Here is a 23883-nt window from a genome sequence, read left to right on the forward strand (position 1 = left end):
ATTTACATGTACTTTCTGTCCGAGAGGGGATTTAAAATGCAAAATGAGACATATGTTGGCTACAGGTGATCTCTTGGCCACAGCAACTCATGAAAGCATCCTACTGAGGCATGAAAGTCTTGTAATCTGGCTGAGCAGAGTACCTATAGTGGAAAAAATCATACACATCTTAAAGTATTAAAAGTCAAATGGAAACAATAAAGTTCTTGAGTATAAACTTATCTGCTTTTCATATCTTCATGTTCCCTCATTCATTTTTCTTGTTATCTCAAACCATGACAGTTTGGAGTTATTTAAAATACAGGTGTTAAATAACCATTTAACAAATAATGAGGAGAGGGCACTGGATTCGTTGCTGAAGGATCTGAATTTGAATTGTGGCTGTAAACATTTGCTAGCTGTTTGACCTTGGGAAAGTCACCTTATGTCTGATAGATTCAGTTATATAATTGTCAGTCTCTGAATAATATTACTCATATGACATTACGTAGAGTTTTTGTGAGGGAAGTTCTTAAATATTAAAGCATCATGTGAGCTATGATGATGAATTAAATAACTCTTTTATTTTTACAAGTCTAAATTCACTGTTGTGTCTTTAAAATTTAAGCCTCAATTATTTTTCTTAAGAACTCTGAATTAAGGGGGAAGAATCAAGATGGTATCATAGAGGTAGCAACCTAACTAAACTCTTCCAACATTCTACTCCAAACAACTTTAAAATACCACGTCCAATTGAATTCTGGAGCCAACAAAAGCTCAAGGCAAGATTTTTTTTTCCAGTTCAAGACAACTTACAAGGTTCACAAGAGAGGGGGCTAGTCCTGATGCAACACCATGGACCCTTGGAGATGTCAGCAGCAGCAGCAGGTTCAAAAAGCTCTCTACTCAGAGCTGGTAAGGTTTTGGACACCTGATTGGAGTGAGATTACAGGGGACCCTGAGCTGACACTGGGCACAGGACTGGGTATTGTTTGTCAGTTCCATTGCCTATACATGATTCTGGGTCACAGTTCTAGGGCAGAGAGGAGCATGTATGATCACACAGAATCAGGGGTCCTGGTTGTCATTCCAAGGCTAAGAGGAGTAGTAGTCATTGTGGCAACAGGAGGATGGGGGTACTTCCTCAGTAAAAACCAGAGTGCAGATCAGGAGAATGAGAGTGGTATTATTGTCTCCCAGGATAAAAGTTGGAAGCATAGAAAACTTGCAGACCTCCAGAAAAAACTCTGAAAATAGAATGGGAAAAAGACTGAGAATCAGACTAGTACCTCCTCATCCTTAAGGGAGCAGAGCCTAATTTTAACATAAAATTCAAAGTCAAGAAATAGGCTGAAAAATGAGCAAACAAGAAAAAAGAACCTAATTATAAAAAGCTACTGTGATGACAGCAAAAATCAAGACACAACTCAGAAGACAATACTTATAAGCGAAGCCTCAAAAATGCAAATTGGACATAAGCCCAACAAGAATTCCTAGAAGAGTTGAAGAAAGAGATAAGAGTAGTGCAGGAACAATTGAGAAAAGGAATGAGAGTGGTTCAAAAAACTGAAAAAAGAAAAAGAGAATGAATAGAATGGTAAAAGAGGCACAAAAAATATTGAAGAAAATGAAACCTTAAGAAACAGTTGGTCATATAGTTTTAAAAAAGGCACAAGAATTCATCAAAAAAATGACTCTTTAAAAAATCTGAAATTGGCCAAATGGAAAAAAGAGGCTTAAAAGTTCACTGATGAAAATAATCCCTTAACAATTAGGATCGAGTAAGTTGAAGGCAATAGCTTCACAAGACATTGAGACAATAAAATAAAGTCAAAAGAACAAAAAATATGAAATGAAATATCTCATTGGCAAAACTGACCTGGAAAATAGATTGAGGAGAGATAATTTAAGAATTATTGGACTAACTGAAAGTCACAATAAAAAAAAAGAACCTAGACCTTATGTTTAAAGAATTTATAAAGTAAAATTGTCCTGATGTCTTAGATCTAGGGGGCAAAATAGAGTTTTTTAATAATCTACCAATCACTTCCTGAGACTTCAAAATGAAAACATTATATTTTATTATACCATGTTATGTTATATTATATTATATTATATTGTATTATTGTATTATAGCCAATTTCGAGAGCTCCTAGTTCAAGGGGAAAGTACTGCAAGCAGTCAGAAAGAAATGGTTCAAATATTGTGGAGACACAGTCAGGATCACACAAGATTTAGCTGCTTCCACATCGAGAAAGCAGAGGGCTTGGAATATGATGTTCTGGAAGGCAAAGGAACTCGGATTACAACCAAAAAAAACCTACCCAGCAAAACTGATTATAATCCTTCAAAAGAAAAAAAAAAGGCACACGCTTAATGAAACAGAAGGCTTTAAAGTATTCCTGATGAAAAGATAAGAATAGAAAACTTGACATTCAAACACAAGACTCAAGAGAAGCAATGAATAAATAATCATGAAAGACTGAATAAGGTTAAACCATTTACATTCCTATATGGAAAGACAATAAATGTAACTCCTGAGAATCTGATTATTTAGCACAATTAGAAGAAGATGGCATAGATCGAGGGCCTTAGAGTGAGTCAATTATATTGGGAAGATCTGAAAAAAACTTTGAAGGACTGAGAAAGAGGCACGCACTAGAAAAAGAGGGAAGGGAGAGGAAGAAAGGAAAAATTGTCTCATACAAAACAGGCAGGCAAGAAGAGCTTTTATAGTGGAGAGTACAGTGAGGGAGTGGTGGGGAGCAGAACCTGAACCTCAGTCTTATCAAAAGTGGTCCAAAGAAAAAAATTTTATATATATATATACATATGTGTGTATGAATATATGAATGTATATATGTATGTATATATGTGTATATAAGTGTATGTATATATATGGGTATATCTGTGTGTGTGCATATATATACATATATACATATACATATATATATATATGTGTATATATACGTGCTCTGACAGGTATAAAAATCTATCTTAACCACAGGAAAATAGGAGGGGAAGGGGATAAGAGAAGGGAAGATGATAAAAAGGAAGGTGGATTAAGGGAGGCAATGGTCAGATCTGAAATAGATTTTTGAGGAGGGACAAAAAGAGAGAAAAAAAGATAAACAGAAGAAAATAGGATGGAAAGAAATACAGTTAGCAATCAAAACTGTACCTGTAAATTCATGCCCATTAAACAGAAATAAAAAAGCAGAATGGATTAGAAACCAGAATCCCACAACATGTTTATGAGAAACGCACTTGAAGAAGAGAAAAATGCATAGAGTAAAACTAAAGGGCTGGAGTAGAATATTTTATATTTTAGCTGACGTTTAAAAAAATGGAAAGCAATCACGATCTCAGCGAAAGCAAAATTAAAAAATAGACCTAATTCAAAGAGACTATCAGGCAAATTACATTTTCCTGAAAGGACACATGCACAATGAGGAAAAATCAGAAAGCTTTATAGCACATTTCTCTGATATAATCTTCGTTTCTCAAATACATAGGGAATTGAGTCAAATTTAAAAAATAAAATAAAATCCATTCCCCAATTGTAAATGGTCAAAGGAGATTAATAAATAGTTTTAGCAGAAGAAATCAAAACTATCAACAGACATGAAAACATGCTCTAAATCATTATTGATTAGTGAAAAACAAAACAACTCTGGGGTGCCACCTCAGATTTAGTTACCACCTACCAGATGAGCTAACACAACAGAAAAGGATAATGATGAATTCAGGAAGGAATATAAAAAAAAATAAGGACACTAACATACTGTTGTGAACTGATCCAGACATTCTGGAGAACAACGTGGAACTATTCCTAAAGGTCTATTAAACTTTGCATACCTTTTGACCCAGCAATACCACTACTAAATCTGTATCCCAAAGAGAACAAAGAAAAGGGAAAAGGCCCTATTTGTACAAAAATATTTATAGCAGCTTTTTTGTGATGGCAAAGAAATGGAAATTGAGAGGTTACCCAGCAGTTGGGGAATGACTGAACAAGTTGCAAAGACCTAAATGAAATGATACAGGGTGAAGGGAGCAGAACCAGGAGTACATTGTACAGAGAGCCAGCAATATTGTAAGGGTGATCAGCTGTGAAGGATTTAGCTGCTTTGATCAATACAACAGTTCAAGACAATCCTGAATGACTCAAGATGAAACATTCTATCTACTTTCAACAAGAGAGCTGATGAGTCTTTAAAAAAAGCTCTGAATGTACTTTTATAGCAGTCATATTCTCTCTTGTGTCATGCATCGTTTTCTCAGAAAAGTTATTCCCATTCACTGATTTCTCAATTATCAGCATAAACTGACTCCACCCTCTAAGAGCTGCCCTTATAACTGGCCTCAGCTATTCCTAATTAATGAATCGAAGACTATTTTTCTAAGATAAATGATCCACATTGTTTTCTTCTAGGGATGCCTTTTGAAGTCACCCAACAAAGCATGGGTTACAAAGTTTGTTCTTTGACAAAATTAGACCACAAATGGACAAAGCAGAAGTAATGATTCTTTCTTCAAATGGGGGTGGGGAAGAGAAGAATATGGCCAAAAGGAAAGGTACAGGAGAAAGACACATGGTCTTCATTTCTGTTTGACTTGCTTACATAATGCTGTATCACATGGTTCATTTGTATTTGTATTTGCCACAATTTTCTGAATTAGGCACTGTCACCCCTCCAGTCAGATAGAGTTTAAATCTGAATGCCATCCTTAATTCTTCGTTTCTTCCCCACCCCATCAAATAAATTTCTAAGTCCTTTAAGTTCTACTACCACAGTATCTCTTGTATAGATCCCCTTCTTTCCATCCATTCTGCCATTACCCTAATTCAGACCTGTATTACCTTTCTCCTGAACTGTTGAAATGATCTCAATTTTTCTCTCTTGCTCAAGTTTTGTCCTTCTCCCATCAATTTTCCACAAAGTTGTCAATGTGATAGTGCCGAAGCACATGTCACGCCTTTGTTCAAAAAGTGTCAGCGATTCTCCATTGTTTTCAGGATAAAATACTCACTCCTCTATCAATAAAACCATTCACAATTTGGTTTTAGGTTTGTTGTCCATTGTTGTCCTTCATGGTTTTATGGTTTAGCAAAAATAGCCCAATTGCACTTATGGCATTCCAAAGCCTTTGCGCTGTTCATCCCTCATCCCTGGAATGTACTCTCTCCGCCTCTGCCTCTTAGAATTCCTAGCTTCTTTAAAATTTAGTTCAACTACCGCTTCATGAAGTTTTTCTTCCCCTCTACATGTCCCCTCCCCAGCACACTGTTAGTGTCTTCAATTACCTTATATTTATTTTACTTGTGCAACACCTACAGGCCTAGATCACTCACCCACACTACAATGCATGTAGCAGTTACAGATAAGAGGGGTCACTTAATCACAGAAACCTGCAGGGAGATACCTGCACATCTATGTCCTCATGGCAGCTCATAACTCTGGACTGCAGACCATGATGTCCTCAGACCCTTCAGAAACAATTTACACCACATACAGTTGCTTCTTTGTTGGATGCTCCCCTTCCTTTTTTCTTACGTTACTCCCCTGTTGGGCAAATCTCCTCTTCTCATACTATCGAGTATGAAAACAAGCTCTTTTAATTCAATCATTCAATAAGCATTTATTTAGTGATTACTATGTAATTAGTGTTTGTTAATTAATGAAAACACTCATATATGACCCAGTAGAACAAAGTGCAGCCTAAAGCTTCTCCTCAAAGTATCCCTTATACACATAATAAAATTCATAGCAAATTTTATGCCTGATCTGACTAAGAAGCTAACTGTTCAACAATTTACCATGTAGCCACATCAAGTGAGATATAAAACAAGGAGACATATGCTCACCCTAAGTGTTTGCCAGTGAAGTAGAGGACGTCCTGTAGAGAGTCCAAGCAGAATAAGGATTCCCTATTGCTTACAAGTTTCTTCCAATAATCCTCTTTGTAAATGACATTCCATTAGTTTTATCAAGCATCTGGACATAATAAAATGCTCTCATCATCTCACACCTGGACTTCTGTGATAGCCTGCTGGTTGATCTCCTTGCCTCAAGTCTTTTACCACATTAGTCCATCCTCCTCTCAACTGTCAAATTGATCTTCCTAAACTGCAGATCTGACCTGTCACCCTCTCCCCTCCTTTTCAGCAAAACTAATGGCATCTGATCTCTTCTAGAATTAAATATAATGTCTTCTCCTTAGCTTTTTGGAATCTGACACCTTCCTACTTTTCAAATCTTCTTAAACCTTCCTCCCCTTTTCTCCCCACCCCAATATCCCACCCCCATACTCTGAAACCCAGTGACACCAGCTCTCTTGTTCTTCCTCATATACAATATTCCATCTCCCAACTCTGGATCTTTTCATGGAGGTCCATGCTCTCCTCATTTCTGCCTCCTGGCTTCCCCAACTTCCTTCAAGTTTCATCTGAAAGCATACCTTCTACAAGAAAGAATTTCTTTCTTATTCTTAGTACCTTCCCTCTGAGACTACCTCCCCTTTTATCCTCTGTGTTCTTTGTCAGCCCTCCCTCACTCAAACCAAAGTCAGCTGCAAGTCTCATCATCATCTTGATGTCATGGTCCTCTTTGAGAGCAAGGGACAAAACACGGTCTTCTTTGTACATGTTTGTTTGCATCTTGTCTCCCTTATCAGACTGTGAGCTTCAGAGCTGGAACTGTTTTCATTTTTTTAAAATTTATTTTCCTTTCTTTGAATCTCTATCACTTTGTGCAGTGCCTGGCACATAGTATTTCCTTATCAAGTGCTTGTTGATTTGACACAGTGAAAACCACAACATCTTAAAACAGATTTACATGATCACTTTGTTATATATTTAAAAGGAATGGCAAATTATATGTAGTAAATTTTCAGTTTCACGTGAAATCATCTTTTTTATCATATCATATTGTGGAAACACTTATTCCATGAATTAAAAATAAAATAAATTTTAACAAATTTAAAAGTATGTTACAAAAAAGAGAGATTTACCCATTCATGCTACAGGAGGGTGTGTTGTATGAAGCCACTGAAGTTGATGAATAAGGTGATGGTGGTGGTGGTGGTGGTGGTGGTGGTGGTGGTGGTGGTGTGTGTGTGTGTGTGTGTGTGTGTGTGTGTGTGTGTGTGTGTGTGTTTGTGGGTATGTATGTGTATATGTGTGTGTGTTGTGTATGAGAGAGAGACAGAGAGAGAGAGAGATGGTTAGACCTACACTTTAGAAGAATCTCCTTAGACACTGTGTAGATGATAATTTGAGGGAGAGTGACTCTTAGCAGGTAGTCCACTTATGAAATTATTTTTAATATATTTTAATTATTTATGAAATTATTGTAATTCAAATACAAAGTGGTGGCCTGAACAAGGGTGATTGAGTGAGTAGAGAGTAGATGTGGGAAACAAGAAGGGAGAAATCAGAAGATTGGGTCTTCCTTGTTCATTTTGAGGGCACCACCATACCCCCAGTCATCCAGGCTCTCAACCTTAGCATCAACCTGGGCTCTTCACTTGTACTCACCCACATATTCAACCTGTTGCCAAGTCTCATCATTCTCCACCTTCACTCCATTTCTCATATGTAAACTTTCCTTTCAACCTGAACAGCTGGCACTCATCACTTCTCACCTTGCCTATTACAATAGCCTTCTGATTGGTCTCCCTACCTCAAGTCTCCCACCTCAGTCCCATCTCTGCTCAGTTGCCAGGGATTTTTATTAAGCTCAAGTTTGACGATGTCAGTACCCACCCTATTAAATAAACTCCAGTGACATCTCATTATGTCCAGAATCAAATATGAAATCTTCTTTTGGGCTTTTAAAGTCCTTCATAACCCTAGTTCATTTCTTCCTCTCCAATCTCCTTACCTTTTACTGTCTTCTCTGTATTCTGTGATCCATTGATACTAATTAACCTTATTACTGCTCCTCATATAGTACACACCATCTCCTGAATCTGTTTTTTTCGGTGGCCATCTCCCATGCTTGGAAATCTCTCCCTCGTCATCTCTACCCCTTGGTATCTATGGCTTTCTTCAAGATCTAACTCAAATCTCAATTTCTTCAAGATGTGTTTCTTGATCTCTCCCTCTTCCCAAGACCTCACCCTGTTCCTCCCCCGTGAGATAACACTCCATCACATTGTAAATGTAATATTTACAATGTTTCCAAATTTGTTTCCCTCTTTGAAATATAAACTCCTTGACGACAGAGAGCATGTTTTTACCTTTCTTCATACAGGGTACACCAAAAGTATTAGTGTAATTTAAAGCTAATAACAATGCTCTGAGTGAGAAATTCAGCTACTAAAGCTTAAAACTGCACTAAGATTTTGGGGACACCCCGTATATCAGTATATCAGTACTTAGTGTCTGGTCTATAGTAAACAGTTAATAAATACTTGTTGACTGATGAATTGAATGAACTGCATTGTTCTACTATGCTTATGTATTAGTTATAAAGGAGAGCTTCTGTTGGAGGGACAGTGAGACTGTAGGTACCATGGATCATGTTTTATGAAACTGGTGGGTAATAACATGAAAAAATGAACGAAAGAAAGAAAATGTCAATGCAACATTTTTTTTAAAGAAGGAACAGAAGAAGCTCAAACACAGATGCAAGCAGTGTTGGGATTATTAAATTTAATAGATGAAATGAGCTCAAGGCTGAGGAGTGGTACAGTATGTATAGAGCATGGCCCTAGAAGCAGGAAGACAGTTCCAATTTGGACTCATACACTTACTAGTTGGGCAAGTCACTTAGCCTCAGTTTTCTCAACTGTGAAATAAGGCTAATGACAATTGGTCCTATCAAAGTTGTTGTTGTGGAGATGAAATGAGATAACCATAAGACAAAACAGTATATGGCACATAGTAGGTTCCATAAAACTGTTAGTTCTTGGTATTAATAGAAGTTCATAGTGTCACTAAAAAAGTAGTATAACTTCATGGCATACTTAGTTACTTCACCTTATGATGATTTAAGGAGCTATCCTTACTTATGGAACTTAACTCCCCATTATTTTTCCTTGTTCTGTCCTTTCCAGTCCAATAATTATTCTTCTTGGCAGAGGAAACAAAAGTATAACTACAGCTAGGTAATTCTTCCTTCTTTCTGTAAAAATCTAATCTATTCCAAATATTTTTTAAAAGCCCTTGAAAGATCATGAGGTGGAACCCTGGTGTGAAGGCCACCACAAAATTTTTCCACTACATTCTTTGGTAAAAGCCTGATGCACTCTAAGTATACTGAATGTCAGTTCTCCTGGTATTTTCCTTCTTCCAGTTATTACTGATAAAAAATGAGAAATGAATGAGGGAAAGGACATTGATTATAAAAAATTCACACTGGAGTTTTGTATTTAGATGGAAAAAATATACCTAGATGGAAGGAAATCTGACAAAGATGGGTGGGTGTTAGTGAAATGCAGGGTCAATATGAGTCAAAAGAGAACAATAATTGCCAAAATTGTTAAGGAGATTTTGAACTATCTAAAGAAAAGATTAGCATTTAAAACATGGAGGTTCCCTATATACTGCCATCATCAGAATACCTACAGGGAAAAGATCGATGTGCTGAAGAGCATCTTGGATGGTGAATGGCATTAAATTCATGTTACACGAAGACTGAAGCAATAGAGAATGTCTACCTTTGAGAAGAGAAGACTTAGCAGCTGTGTTCAAGTTTTGAAGGAATGTAGGATGAAAAAATATTTTCCCTTATCTTGCAAGGGTTCTGTTTCCCTCTGTAACCTTACTAATTGCCCCAAACATCCCTTCACTACCCATACCATCACTTCCATGTCCTCCCCCTCCACAGTAATGTGGACTCTGACTCTGGATTTCTCTCATCCTTGATAGGTGAGTCCCTTCTCTTCCAGTTCCTCTTTAATTGTTGTCTTCCCTCCATTAAATGTAAGCACCTTGAAAGCAAGGGTTGTCTTGTTTGCTTATGATAAATACTCTGCCTGTCTGTCCATCCTTCTGTCTGTCTCTCTGTTTCTGTCTTTCTGTCTCTCTCTGTGTCGCTGTTTTTCTCTCTCTCCCCTCTCTTCTCTCTCTCTCTCTCTCTCTCTCTCTCTCTCTCTCTCTCTCTCTCTCTCTCTCTCTCTCTCTCTCTCTCCCCTCTCTTCTCTCTCTCTCTCCCCTCTCTTCTCTCTCTCTCTCTCTCTCTCTCTCTCTCTCTCTCTCATCTATTAATTTGTCTAGAACCCACAGGGAAGAATTAAAAATAATAGTTGGAAATAACAGAAGTACAGATTTAGATCTAAAAATGAAATGTGCTCTCTCAAACGAAAGTCCTTCTTCATTCAAGATCTTCAAAGGGTCGATCACCTGGCCACTTGTTAGGGATATTGCAGAGAGGATTCTTATTTAAATATGCATTCAACTAGATAACTTCGGAGATCACTTTCAAATCTGAGATTCTGTGAAATTTTAACTGGATCCATGACAAATGGTAAGACAAGTCATTAAAAGGAATGATGTGTTGCTTGCCTGTCCAGATGTCGGGGACTTATTGGTTCAAGATACTGAAAAAAGACACCAAATAAAGGTCCTGAAGGAATGGAGTATTTCTGTAATAAATGGACTTGCTATATCATACTTTATAAAGAATGAATTCACTGTTTTACTCAGCCTTTGGCAGAAGTTTTCAGTGTACTTTTTGAAAAAGATGAAAAAAAAGATTTATAACACAAGAACAGTCAACTTCTCTTTAAGAAAGGGGAGCAGAAGGGACAGGTGGACAAGAGGTATTACAGTTAATTAAACATAACTGAATCCAGACTTTAAAATAGTTACAGAAATGAAGTTACAAAAAAGCATAGGTAGCATCTGTAGGAAATAAAGCCACACCTCAGGACTCAGAGGACAAAAAGTTTAGACTCTTTAATCACCATGACAGTAATGGTGGAACACCTTAGATGGGACAGATGGTCAGATAAATTAGTTGAAGAAGCATCCAGTTAGAGAAACTCTTTGTTTATCTAAGTTTGGAGGATATGAGACCTCATACCAGTATGACTAGTAAGTCTAGTGAAAATATATAACTTGGAGTTAAAGGTCACAGTACAAAGGAAGGCACTTTACATTGTCTTATGTGCTACCTTTGGAGTTAGAAAAACTAGGTTCAAATCCCAGATCTTCTATTTACTATCTGTGTGACCCTGGGCAATTCACTTAACATCTCTGGGTCTGAGTTGCTCATCTAGAAAATGATGGGAGTTATATTTGCTATTCTCTAAAGTCTCTTCTGACTCCAAAATAATGTTTCTATGATCTCATACACAGCTGCTCTCCTTGGTTACTATTCTCAGATTCCATCTCTAAAGTTGCTTCCAACTCTACTGATTTGGTGTATGTTTTGAGAGCACATTCTTCAATAATAAAATATAGATTCTATCCTATTCTCATATAACATATTATACAGCCAATCCCAAAACTCTTGGAGAAGTTTCAAGCTTTAAAATCTTTGAGTTTCACTAAGACTTTTGGGGCACCGTATATATTATATATTCATTATGTCATGATAAAACATTTTGGATGTCTTTGCACACATTCCTCCCTCCTCCAAACTCTAACCTCTCTTTTTATCTCTTTTTACCTAACCTCCTTTTTTACTCAACAGGAAGAGCTATTAGGTAGTCCTAACTGTGTCATAAGATATAGCATATATACTGTGCAAAAATAATCACACAATACAAGTCATTCCCCAATTGATAAATAGTCAAAGGATATGAGCAGGCAGTTTTCAGAGGAAAAAATTAAAGCTATCTATAGTCATATGACAGAATACTCTAAATCACTATTGATTAGAGAGAGGCAAATGAAAACAACTCTGAGGTACCACATCACACCTATCAGATTGGCTACCATGACAAAATAGGAAGATGATAAATGTTGGAGAAGATGTGGGAGAAATGGAAAACCAATTCCTTGTTGTTGGAGTTGTGAGCTAATTCAACTGTTCTAGAAAGCAATTTGGAACTATGCCCAAAGGACTACAAAAATGTGCATACCCTTAGACTCAGCAATATCACTGCTAGGGCTGTATCCCAAAGAGATCATAAAAATGTACAAAAATATTTATAGCTGCTCTTTTTGTGGTGACCAAGAAATGGAAATTGACGGAATGCCCACCAACTGGGGAATGGGTGAACAAGTTGTGTTATAGGAATGTAATGAAATGCTATGGTGCTATAAGAAATGATGAACAGGAGGACTTCAGAAAGGCCTGGAAAGATTTATATGAACTGCTGCTGAATGAAATGAGCAGAACCAGGAGAATATTATACATAGTAACAGGCACTCTGTGTGAGGACTGTTTCTGATAGACTAATCCTTTTGGAGTAATGTAAGGACCTATTTTCTCTTGTATTGTGTTTTGTTTTGGTTTTTCTCATAGTTTCTCCCTTTAGTTTTAATTCTTCTATGCGACATGACTAATGTGAAAATACATTAAATAATAACGTATGTGTAGAACCGACATAAGATTGCAAGCTGTCTTGGCAAGGGAGGGAGAGGGAGGGGTAGAAAACTTTAAAACTTATGGAAGTGATTGTTGAAAAGGGAAAACAAATACATTAATTAAATTTTTCAAAAGAAAAAAATAATCACACAAATTTGTGATTTCATCAAAGTGAAACTTTAGCAATGGAAAATGACTTCCATCTGTGGTACATCCTGTAAGACTCTAGTTTATTTTGAATATATAAGGAGACATTTGGGTCCATGATCAAATATTTGGGATCATCGAAAAGTTGCAAAACAGCTGTATTCAGATAGGAGCTCTTAAAATAGAAGAAGGATGCATGTAACCAATATGAATGGAAGAAAAATTTCAACCTGATCCTGAATGTGATCAAGGTTTGATCTGAAGGAAGGCATTCTGTGGCTTAATTTAAGCAGGCTGCAGTAGGACAAGAATTTCTCTGTTTGCCCAACTCTTCATAATAATTCTGGTTATGAGTTGCTTATGCCAAATTTTCCCTGGAATGGGATCCATGTGGGAAAAAACAAGGCGGAATTCAATAATTCATTGCAGAGAATGAGGACATTGACAAAGTGAAGCGCATTCTTGACAAATGTCAGTGACTGAAGCAGCTGCTCCGATTTTCCAACAGTAAAAGTAAAGATAATTTCCAGAATCATTTCCCTCTTTTCTGATATTACTGTCTATACTGTCCCTGTGTTTTCATGCACTACTTATTTCCCTCAGTGTTTAAGCTCTTGTAGGGGCAGGGCCTGTCTTATCTATCTATCTATCTATCTATCTATCTATCTATCTATCTATCTATCTATCTATCTATCTATCTATCTATCTGTCTGTCTGTCTGTCTGTCTGTCTGTCTGTCTGTCTGTCTGTCTGTCTGTCTGTCTGTCTGTCTATCTTTCTATTTGTCTATCATCAGTTTATTTATTTATTTGCATTTATTTTCATCCTCAGTGCTTAGCACAGTTGCTGTACATAGTAATCACTTAATAATTGATTGATTGACTTCTGCATCGATGGCTTTGATTTTCAGGGGTTTAACATCACTAATAAGTAGGCAATAGTGCAACAAAATGAGTACTAACTGGGAGTCAGAAAACCTGAATTCAAATCTTGCTTCTTCCCCTCACTTCCTGCATGACCCTGGTTTTGTGGGCTTTAATTCCTTTTCTGTAAATTGGGAGGGTTGGACTAGATGACCTCAAGGTCCTTTCTAGCTCTGGATCTATGATCACTCTGTTCTTCCTTCTCCCTTCCCCTCTACAATAGTGTTTTAATTTTTGACCACCACCTCCCTCTGTCTTCCCTTCCTTCTTTCAGTCCCCCTGCCTTTTACTCCCCTTTTCCCTTACTACTTCTTCCCTCCCTTTTAGCCTGCTCTGCCTTTTCTTTGTCCCTTCCCCTCCTACTGCATATAGAACTAGTTAGATTTTTGTACTTAACGGAGTTCGTTTTTCCCTCCTTGAATCAAACCAGATGAGAGTAAATCTCAAACAATACTCATCTTCCTCCCCTCTTTCCCTCTACCATAATATATTTTAGTGCCTCTTCTTGTGATATAATTTACATTTTTCTGCCACCTCCTTTTCACGTCTCCCATTACAATCTCTTCTCACCCTTAAATCACATTTTATCATCACATCATTTACTTTATATCCACTCCCTCTATCTATGTATATCCCTTTTACATATAATGATAAATATACAATTCTCAAGATTAACAAGTATCAACTTTCCTTATAGGGATATAAACAGTTTGCCCATATTGAATAACAAGTTCCCCCCCCACCCACCCTGTTTACCATTTTTATACCTCCCTTGAGACTTGTGTTTGAAGACTGAATTTTCTATTTCTATTGAGCTTTGACCTTTTCACCAGGAAGGTCTGAAAATCCTTTATGTCACTGAACGTCCATCTCCTTGCCTGAAATATTATACTCAACTTTGCTGGGTAAGTGATCCTTGGTTGTAGTCCCAGTTCTTTTGCCTTATGAAATATCATTTTCCAGTTCCTTCAGTCTTTCGATGTAGAAGCTGCAAGGTCTTGTGTGGTCCTGACCGTAGCTCCTCTATATTTGAATTGTTTCTTTCTGGCTGCCTGTAGCATTTTCTCCTTCATGAAATTTGGCAGTGATATTCCTTGGTGTTTTCAGTTTGGGTCACTTTCAGGAGGTGAATGGTGGATTCTTTTGATGACTATTTTGCCCTCTGGATCTAGGACTTCTGGGCAATTTTCCTTGATGATTTCTTAGATGATATTTTCCAGGCTCTTTTTTCATCATGGCCTTCTGGTAGACCAATAATTCTTAGATTTTCTCTCCTGAATCTGTTTTCCAGGTCAGTTGTTTTTCCAATTAGATATTTTACATTTTCTCCTATCTTTTCATTCTTTAGATTCTGTTTGACTGATTCTTGATGTCTCATGGAGTCATTAGCTTCTACTTAACCATTTCTAATTTTTATCAAATTGTTTTATTCAGTTAGCTTTTTCATCTCCTTTTCCATCTGTCCAATTGTTCCTTTTAAGGAGTTATTTTCTCCAGTAAAGTTTTGTACTTCTTTTCCATATATCCAATTTTCCATTCAAATTCTTCTGCAATTTCTTTTTTCATATTTTTAAAATCATTGGCCATTTTTCTCCTATTTCTCTAATCTGCTTTTAAAATCCTTATTGAGCTCTTCCAAGAATGTTCTTTGTACTTGAGACTAATTCATATTCCCTTCTGAAGTTTTTACCTCTTTGGTATTTGTGTTTTGGTCCTTTTCCCCATAGAAAGTTTCTATGGTCTTTCCTTTTCTGGTTTGCTTCTTACTCATGATGATCACCCTTTTCTTGGCTTTCAAAGTAGATCTCTGCTTCTGGCTCACAAGGTGCTTTATCCCACAGTTCTTGTGCCTTGAACTTGAGGCTTTGTGTATTGTGGCCTTTAGTTCTTTCAGCTAGAAGATAAAATGCTGCAGATTACCTGGTGCTGAGGCAGTTGGTGTAAGAAAGCAGAGCCCAGGTGAAGTCGTTCTGGGTTTCCCAGGAGCAAGCTATGTTAAATGTGGAGGAGGGGTATTCTGGCCACAGGTTGTCTCCTCTGCTGAGCTAGAGCTTAGGCAGGCTCAGCAGTTTGTGAACCCATCTGCCTTAGTGTGTTCCTGATTCCCCTGGGGTGGTGAGGCACATCTAGGGTCCTGATGTTGGCAGTTGCAGGTTCTACCCCCCCTAGGACTCAGGATCTTCTGGTTTGCTGAGATGGGGCTGTCTGTGACAGCTCTGGTCCTGCACTGGTCCTCTTCAGCCACAGCAAAGGGGCCCCCTCTTTCCAATTTTCCTAGCCTCATGGGCTAAGAGATTGTTTACCTCTTTGGCTGATCCCACTGTTCCAGAATTTTTACTGGGGAAATATTTTATGGGTCTTTCGAGGCCAACAAGGGGTGAGGTGGAGCATGTATGGGTCACTCTGCCATCTTAGCTCCCGGAAGTTCAAGTAGGTGATTTACAGACATTTAATCTGTGCGCTGATAGTCTTGAGAGCAGCTACTGCAGTTACCTGGAGCTCCAGGCTCTCACTTGCTTGGTTCTGCTGGACTCCTGTCCTGGGCTAATATGCCCAAGAATCCACAGTGAGCCCACTGTCTCAGACTGCCCAGGGCTTCCTGCTCAGCCCTGCCAAGGCGGGGATCGCACTGATGCAGCCTGTGCTCTGTGTGCTGTGTACTCCTTCAATCCAGTGCAACAGATCGTTCCCATGGACCTTCCAGTCTGTCCTAGGCTGTGAATCTGCCACAATCTCTCTCCTGTTGGATTCTGCCACTCCCAATCCCGTTCAGATTCTCTTTTTAGAGATATCTCTCTGTGATCACTCTGAACCTGACTGATAGCTTACAAAATGAAGGAAAAACCTTTGCTTTCCTTAATTGTGCTTGTATCATATTGCCTTTCATGCTTTTGCTTTGTCTGTTAAATTTTTATAACCTGAGACACTCTAGTAATGAGATGTTCTGGTTGAATCAAAATTGCTTTTTAATTGAAGGTTAATGAGAAAAATATTCCTGGTTCAATCTTTATTTTTCCAAATATTTTTAAAAATATGCTGGTTTAGTCTTCTTTACTAGCACAGTATCTTGGACATGATTAAATTTTTGATGATTCAAGATGCTTCAGTACCTCTATCAAAGACATCGTTCTAAGAATTACTTATTAATTCATTCAGTTAGTTATTACTGAACCCTAAACTGCGAGTCAGGGAACCCAGATTCTAACCTTTACTTTGTCATTATAGATAGTGTATGACATTAGAGAAGTTACTCAACCTCCCTGGTCTCAGTTTCCCCATTTTTAATGAGATTTAGACTTGACGGTCTTTTGGATCTTTTCCAGTTCCAAATTCTATTATTCTACTTATATAGTGTATATTATGTGCCAGGCACAGAGAAGGGCAGAAATGACTAGTCCTGGGCAAAATGGTGAAGTAGGCATTAATTAGCCTTTCAGTCTCATTTCTACACTTTTTCTTATTCTCTTCTCCCCATCAGTTTGATGCCAGGTCCTCCCAATCTGTGATAAATTGTTAATCGCTTGATATTTCAAATGTTTCACCCAGCAAAATTTATCCCACCTATTACTTGTTCCCTCAATGCTCTGCTAAATGTTGGGCAAGATAATCTGATAAAATAAGTCAGCATAAAGTCCTAGGGTTGATTATAATAGTGCAGAAGTTAATGGGAATTTCATGTAGCTATGCATGGCCAGAAGCAGAGATACCTTGGGTCAAAGATGACCTATCCTAGAATTTCAAAATCACCTCATATTGGTAGCTGCCTGCTTTGCTTACAGGTACTACTGATGGGAGATACAACTATAGGTGGCTCAGTGGAGAGAATGCCAGTCCTGGAGTCAGGAAGACCTGAGTTCAAATCCGGCCTCAGACACTCACTGGCTGTGTGACTTTAGGCAAGTTATATCACCTTGTTTGCCTTAGTTCCCTCATCTGATGGGATAAAATGAGCTGGAAAAGGAAATGGGAAACCTTATCTTTCCCAAGAAAAGCCCAAAGGGAGTCACAAGGAATCAGACCTGACTGAAGGACTGAACAATGATAAGACCAGAAAGTAAAGGAGATTGGACTTAATTCACAGTAGACAATTTAAATGCCACTTAAAAACAAAACAAACAAAAATTCTAAGTCCCTGATAGCAATCAGCTAATTTACCTATCCCCTATAAAGTACATAAATATCTGGTTAACTGAGATTTTCTTAAGCCAAACAAACCACCCAACTAACTGGTATAGTGGCTAGAGTGTTGGAGTCACAAAAAACTGAGTTCAAATCCAACTCCGACACTTCTTAGCTATGTGATCCTGGGCAAGTCACCTGACTTCTTCAGCATCTGTATCTGTAACATAGGGATAATAGAGACTGCCTCCTAGGGCTGTTGTGAGGACCAAATGATACACAATGTGTAAGGTGCCTTGCAAACTATATAAATCCTGCTACATTTTTTTCCCTCTGTTGTGGGCCCCTTGAGAGTAGTCTGTCTTTTGCCACACTTTTTTATTCCCTGCACTTAACACAAAGCCTTGCACTAGTACATACTTAAAAATTCTTTATTGACTGACTGAATTGAAGATGAAAACAAAATATAGACTCTTAAAAATGAGGTCAGACTCATTCATGCCTTTTCCAAATTTTATAAACAGATCAGATTTCAATTCAATTTAGCATGTTTGGATTAAATATCTATTGGGTTCAAAGTATCATGTTTGGTGCTAAGAATCCAAGGCCCTAAATAAAAAAAAAAAAATCTCCCTGTTCTCAAGGAGTTTCCATTCAACCTAGAGAATAGACCAAAGACAACAGTCTCATGTTCACTGTGAATTTCTAGCAAAGCTTAGATTATGCTACCATGTTCCTTTCAAAGATTCTCCGTAGCTACTGAATGTATTCTTTGAGCCTTAGTGAGCACAGACATTTAATCATTCCGATTTTAAGGTGATCACCTTCTTAGTCTCTTTGCCTCAAGGTTCGACTTTCCCAAGGTTTTCATGAAGAGCACTTGCTCCAGCAGCCCCCTCCAGATAACTGTGAACTTTTTAATTACAAATTGAAAAATTGAGCCTGTTAGCATGAAGCAAACAGTAACAATTCCCTCACCTGCATCTCCAAGGGACTCACAAATCTTTAAATGTTATGTGGGAGGCCTCCACATAAATGAAATCTATACTGCTACTAAAATGATATTTGCCCCAGAAGATATTTAAATCAAATTGCACTAACATCTAGTTCCTAAATTACAATTTTAGATCCAGTTTAAAATCGGCCACTTGCCATTTGAAGGAAAAAAATTAAATAAAGGGAAAATAGCAATTAGAAATAATGGATTTCAGATGGAAAGAAAGGCTTCCTTGCAAACCCTTCCCCTCCTCCATCCATTCATTCCTATAGCGTCTTACCAACCCTAGAGATGCTGGGCTATTTTGGATCACATGATGGCTTGTAAATTTTTATCTCCAAGCAATGACAAGATGAGTCTCTTGATATTTTGAAAAAAAGTTATAGATCTTGGTTTATACTAAGGTAGGCTTCTCTCAGCTTCATTGGCCTTGTGGATGGTGTCTTCCTTTGCTGCTGAAATTTCATCAATGTCTAACATAACAAGCTCTCCTCGTCTTCAGAGTGTTCACTTCCCAAGGTCACATTTCATTTCTATCCCAGGTCCTGACCACACGGTGTGATTGCTATTGAAATGGACTCAATTTTGCTTTTTAACTACTCTCTTTTTTTAGGGCATAGCACTGCATGCCTATTAAAAAGTTGCAAACGCTGTATTTAAATACTTTTCTCCATTTTATCTTTTCCTCAGAGAAATCACCAGCAAATTCTGCTGAGCTGTGGCCTCCTTCAGCGTTAATGAGCGCTACCTTGGACATTCCCTTAATACTTCACATTTTCATAGTGACTTTGACAGGATGTCAAAGAACAGATGGGCAGTGTGGCTATGAAGAAGTCCACTTTGTCAATGTTATCCCAGACAGAGACATCTAACAAATGAGACTACAAAGGATGGCAGCAGCAGGCTGTTGAATATATGGCCCAGGATGAAATAGTTCACAAATACATTTGAAAACTCCCCTCCTCATTCAAGCTTTGTCTTCTTCCCTGTTTTGATTTTCTTTTCATAATCAAGTTTGTAGAGAAAATGAAAGAGGGTAGAAAGAAATAACATTGTTTAAGGCTTAAAAACTTCATAAAATTCAATAGTTTGCAAATAACTTTAATACACTGAATTCAACTGTTCTTCTTCCTGTGTGGTCTTTCCAATGTAGAAATACCACTAGCTTAAAAGTATGGTTTACTTGTAATGAAACTTCAGGCAGAAAAAAATCTAAACCCAATGATGCCTAGCATTTATATAGTTCTTCCCATATATCTTATCTGGTTTGACTCATATAATCACACAAATAGTAAAGTAGATATTGTTATCAACATGAAGTGAGAAAAGAAGAGGGAAGGGAATAAATATTTATACAGCACCTACTACGTGCCAGGCACTGTGCTAGTGCTTTTATAAATATTTTATAAATATATACATATTTATAAATATTATATAAATATTGTTTCATTTCAGGCATAATGAAGTGATCTGGCTGAAGGTCATGCTAATAATAGCTAACATTTGTACAAGAAGCTTGAAGGTTTGCAAATAACTTTACAAATATTATTTCATGTTTTCCCCAAAATAATCCTGGGAAGTAAGTGGTATTATTATCCTAGTTTTATAGATGAGGAATCTGAGGCAGGCAGAGATTAAATGTGAGACCAGATATGGACTTAGTTTTTTCTGACTTCAGGCCCATCCTGTAATCTAATCACTGCTTCACCTAGCTGCCTCCACAACTAAAGTATGACTGCTACTACATCCTAGAAGTTCTGCTTCCTCACCTAGTTTTCTTGCAATAATATTATTCAATTAATATTAACCAGTGTTAATAAATTATTTTGAAAGCTATTGTAAATTTTCTATTGCCCCCTCTCACCCTCCAAAGAAGGGGAGATATTTGTAACCGTGTACTGCCTATTTAAGATGTTTTAATTTTTCTGTTTTAAGACTGGGTAAGACCACTTCCCTGCGAAGGGATGAAACATTCAATGCAATGCTTTTATATACTATATCACATTCCAATATCTGTTTATGTTTCATGAAACATTGATTCACGATAGCCTTGTGAGATAGGTAACACTTTTATAATATTCCTCATTTTACAAGCGAAGAAACTTAAATTCAGAGCTCAAGTGATTTGTACCTAATTGGTAAATGTCGGGACTGGGATTTGAACTCAAGTCCTCTGACTTCAACAGTGTGCTACTCACTAGAGTGAGGTGCGGAGTGTCTACCCCAAGCATGTGAAGACTTTCCCCAGCAGAATGGGTAGATGAGAACCATTTGTTCTAACAACAATGAAGGCAGCTGAAGCAGGTTCTGTGAAGTGCTTAGAGCCTGGTCATCCACTGCATCCCAGATCACTGCCAGTCATGCTGATGTTTGTCTTTCCACTGAACTTCAATGACTCTGGACTTTCCACTGAACTTCAATGACTCTGGAAGAGACAGAGTGAGGCTGATGACATTGTGCAACTCTGCCTCACTTAAATCCAATTCACCTACCAGTCAATACATCACCCTCTGATGTCATTGGTCCTCTTGGAAACTAAAGGGCGAACGACAACACACTACAGTATTAAGAGAGTAGTAAAACAGTTGAAGCCAGTAACATGAGTGCAGGGACAGGCTAATGATATAGTAAAGACAGATCAGTAACATTTTTCATCATAAAGAAATATTCAAATAGAAGCCATTATCTTTATTATTATGTAAATGTAGCCTGAATTAGAAGGAAATAATTTTTCATACACTATCTCAATTGATCCTCACAACAATCCTAGAAGGTTAATACTACAAATAATATTGTCAGGATTTTATAGATGAAGAATAAGCTTGATTTGGTGTTTCATTAACTGTTGTAAGGTCCCAGAGCCAGTAAATAGCTACACAACCAAAAAGAGATAGGGTCAGAGACCCAATGTAGTTCTTCTGATTTCAAACCCTGTGCTTTTTCTACTCCATCACAAATACCGTAGCTGTACATCACAGCTACTTCTCTACTTGTTTTGATGTTTGTATGGATAATGCATTTTTGCTTATTGTTAAAGTAATTTTGCTTCTTAATGAGATCATACACATCCATTAACTGACCTATATGACCTGCTTAAGTCACATTGAATCCTGAGTCACATGAGTCTGAGTCACATGGAGCCTGTGGTGGGAAGAGTTTGCTGAATGTGTGGAACAGAAAGAGGTGGAACTAGAGCAGAGCTGAGACGAAGTTGGTCAGAGTCTACTCAGAGCTAGGAAGGATGCAGGCAAGCAGGTGGCTGGCTAGCATGAGTGAAAGAGCTTGTTTGTGATTTGTTTAATGGAGCTGGTTTGTGGGAAGCCTAGCAGGGGGAATGCTTGGGGATAGTGTTGTTCTCTGCATTGTTACTGGGTATGGAGTTTTGTTGCTGTGATGGATTTTGTGGCTGTGATGGATTCTGATATCTGAATAAATGTTTTGGTTCTGTCTTCATGAAGAGAGGCTGTGGTATTTTGCAATTCAGAACTGTGCCAGGATTTTCATAGCCTCCACAGGTGCTGTGAATATCACATTGGTGCCACAATGTTCTCAAACATTGAAAAAAGCAAGGTTGAGTGGAATATATTCTATCTTCCATGCAAGAGGTTTCCAATTTTGTATCCCTTCAGAGGAATGCAAGCACTTGGAGGGCGGGAATATTTTATCTTTGTCTTTGTATACCTAGGGCTATATAGTTACTTGCAGGTAGTAGGCATTTATACTGTTTTGAACTGAACCTGGAATTGAATTGAATTGATTTGAGTTAAAAGCATATCTTCATGGTGAAAATTAGTGAAAATTATTTCAAACTTTTTATAGTAGCACTCTAGAATAACAATGTACTCTTTCCCTTCTTATAGTAACAATTTTAAAGTTATGGACTACTTTAAAGTGCAGTACCATTTGTCAAATTAAACGTCTATGGAAATTCAAGTCATAATAAAGGAACAGATAAATATCGCAATGATATTTTCAAGGTAAAATGCAGTTGGCAACAAGCTCTCACATTCATAAGCATCTTTTTCATTGAAATGTCAAGGATGAATTTGCTAAAGTTTTCAACAATTCATATGTCCTTGAAAACCAGTATGTTCCTGATTAAAGACGGCTATCTGACTTAGGAACAATAAATATGAAATTCATAAGTGGTCTATGAAAAATCCAGATCCCAAGAGATCTTTTGATTCTGTGGAGACTTTCTCAATCACAATATACACGTACTTTAATTAGTTCTCTACTTGGTATATGAATGTAAAATAAAGAAATCTTAGGTTATGATTGGGAACCTTTTGTCCATAAGCAAGCTCTATTTTTTGGCTTTATTTCATTCAGCCTTCAGGATATGTACTAGGAGGTGATTCCAACATGCTTTTAGTTGTGAAAATGCAACATTGATTTTAAAAAAGACAACACATAAATATTACTTTTGGAAATCAAATAATTCAATCTAATTCAATCAAATAAATACTAATTAACTGCCTAACATGCAAGGGATCACCTTGTTTTCTGAGGAGATAAAAAACAAAATAAAGATCATTTAGGCTTCACAGAGGGGATACAACATATAAATAATCACATATATGATAATTTCACATACATTAGAGAAATCATATGATTATAGATCTAGAGTTAGGAGACACACTTCAAAGGCCATCTAGTTCAAACTCTTTATTTTTAGGTTAGGAAACTGCTAGGCCCAGATATTTTGGGTGCTTTGCTCAAGATCACACAATTATAAGAATCAGAAGCAGAATTTTGAACCCAAGTTCTCTCCAAAATCAGTGCCTTTTTCCATTGTACCATGAGGAGAAAAAGAGAATATTAGCATCTGGAGAGGTCAGAAATGGCTTTCTACAGTAGACTCATTAACTGAGTCTTTTCCTCAGTGTCTGATGAAGAGGCTGACCCCTCTACATCTACCCTTGACAAAATCCACTTCTTTCTTCTCTGGTAGATTACTCTTACTACTATCTCTCCTCAGTCTCTTATGTTCAACTTCTCCTTATACATTTTTTTCCTTGCTCCCTACTCCAAATCTTCCTTATCCTTAGAGATCCTTCACTAGATCCTTTCATCTCCACCAGAAAACATGATATATTTCTCTTCCCTTTCTCAGCAAAGCTTTCTTCTCTCAATTACCTGTGCTTCACTTTCTTTGAAACTCTGTCATCTGGACTCTTACCTTATCACTCAACTAGAACTCAACTAGAACACTCTCTTCTCTTGGGATTTT

The 23883-nt window shown here is 37.4% G+C and overlaps 1 pseudogene; it reads left to right on the forward strand.

Moving 5' to 3' along the window:
* The first annotated feature begins 834 nt into the window (after nt 1-834).
* Nucleotides 835-23883, forward strand: part of LOC140508039 (MAPK-interacting and spindle-stabilizing protein-like) — a 113791-nt pseudogene continuing 90742 nt past the window's right edge.

This window comes from Notamacropus eugenii, chromosome 5 (genome assembly GCF_028372415.1).
Source record: "Notamacropus eugenii isolate mMacEug1 chromosome 5, mMacEug1.pri_v2, whole genome shotgun sequence".
NCBI lineage: Eukaryota > Metazoa > Chordata > Mammalia > Diprotodontia > Macropodidae > Notamacropus > Notamacropus eugenii.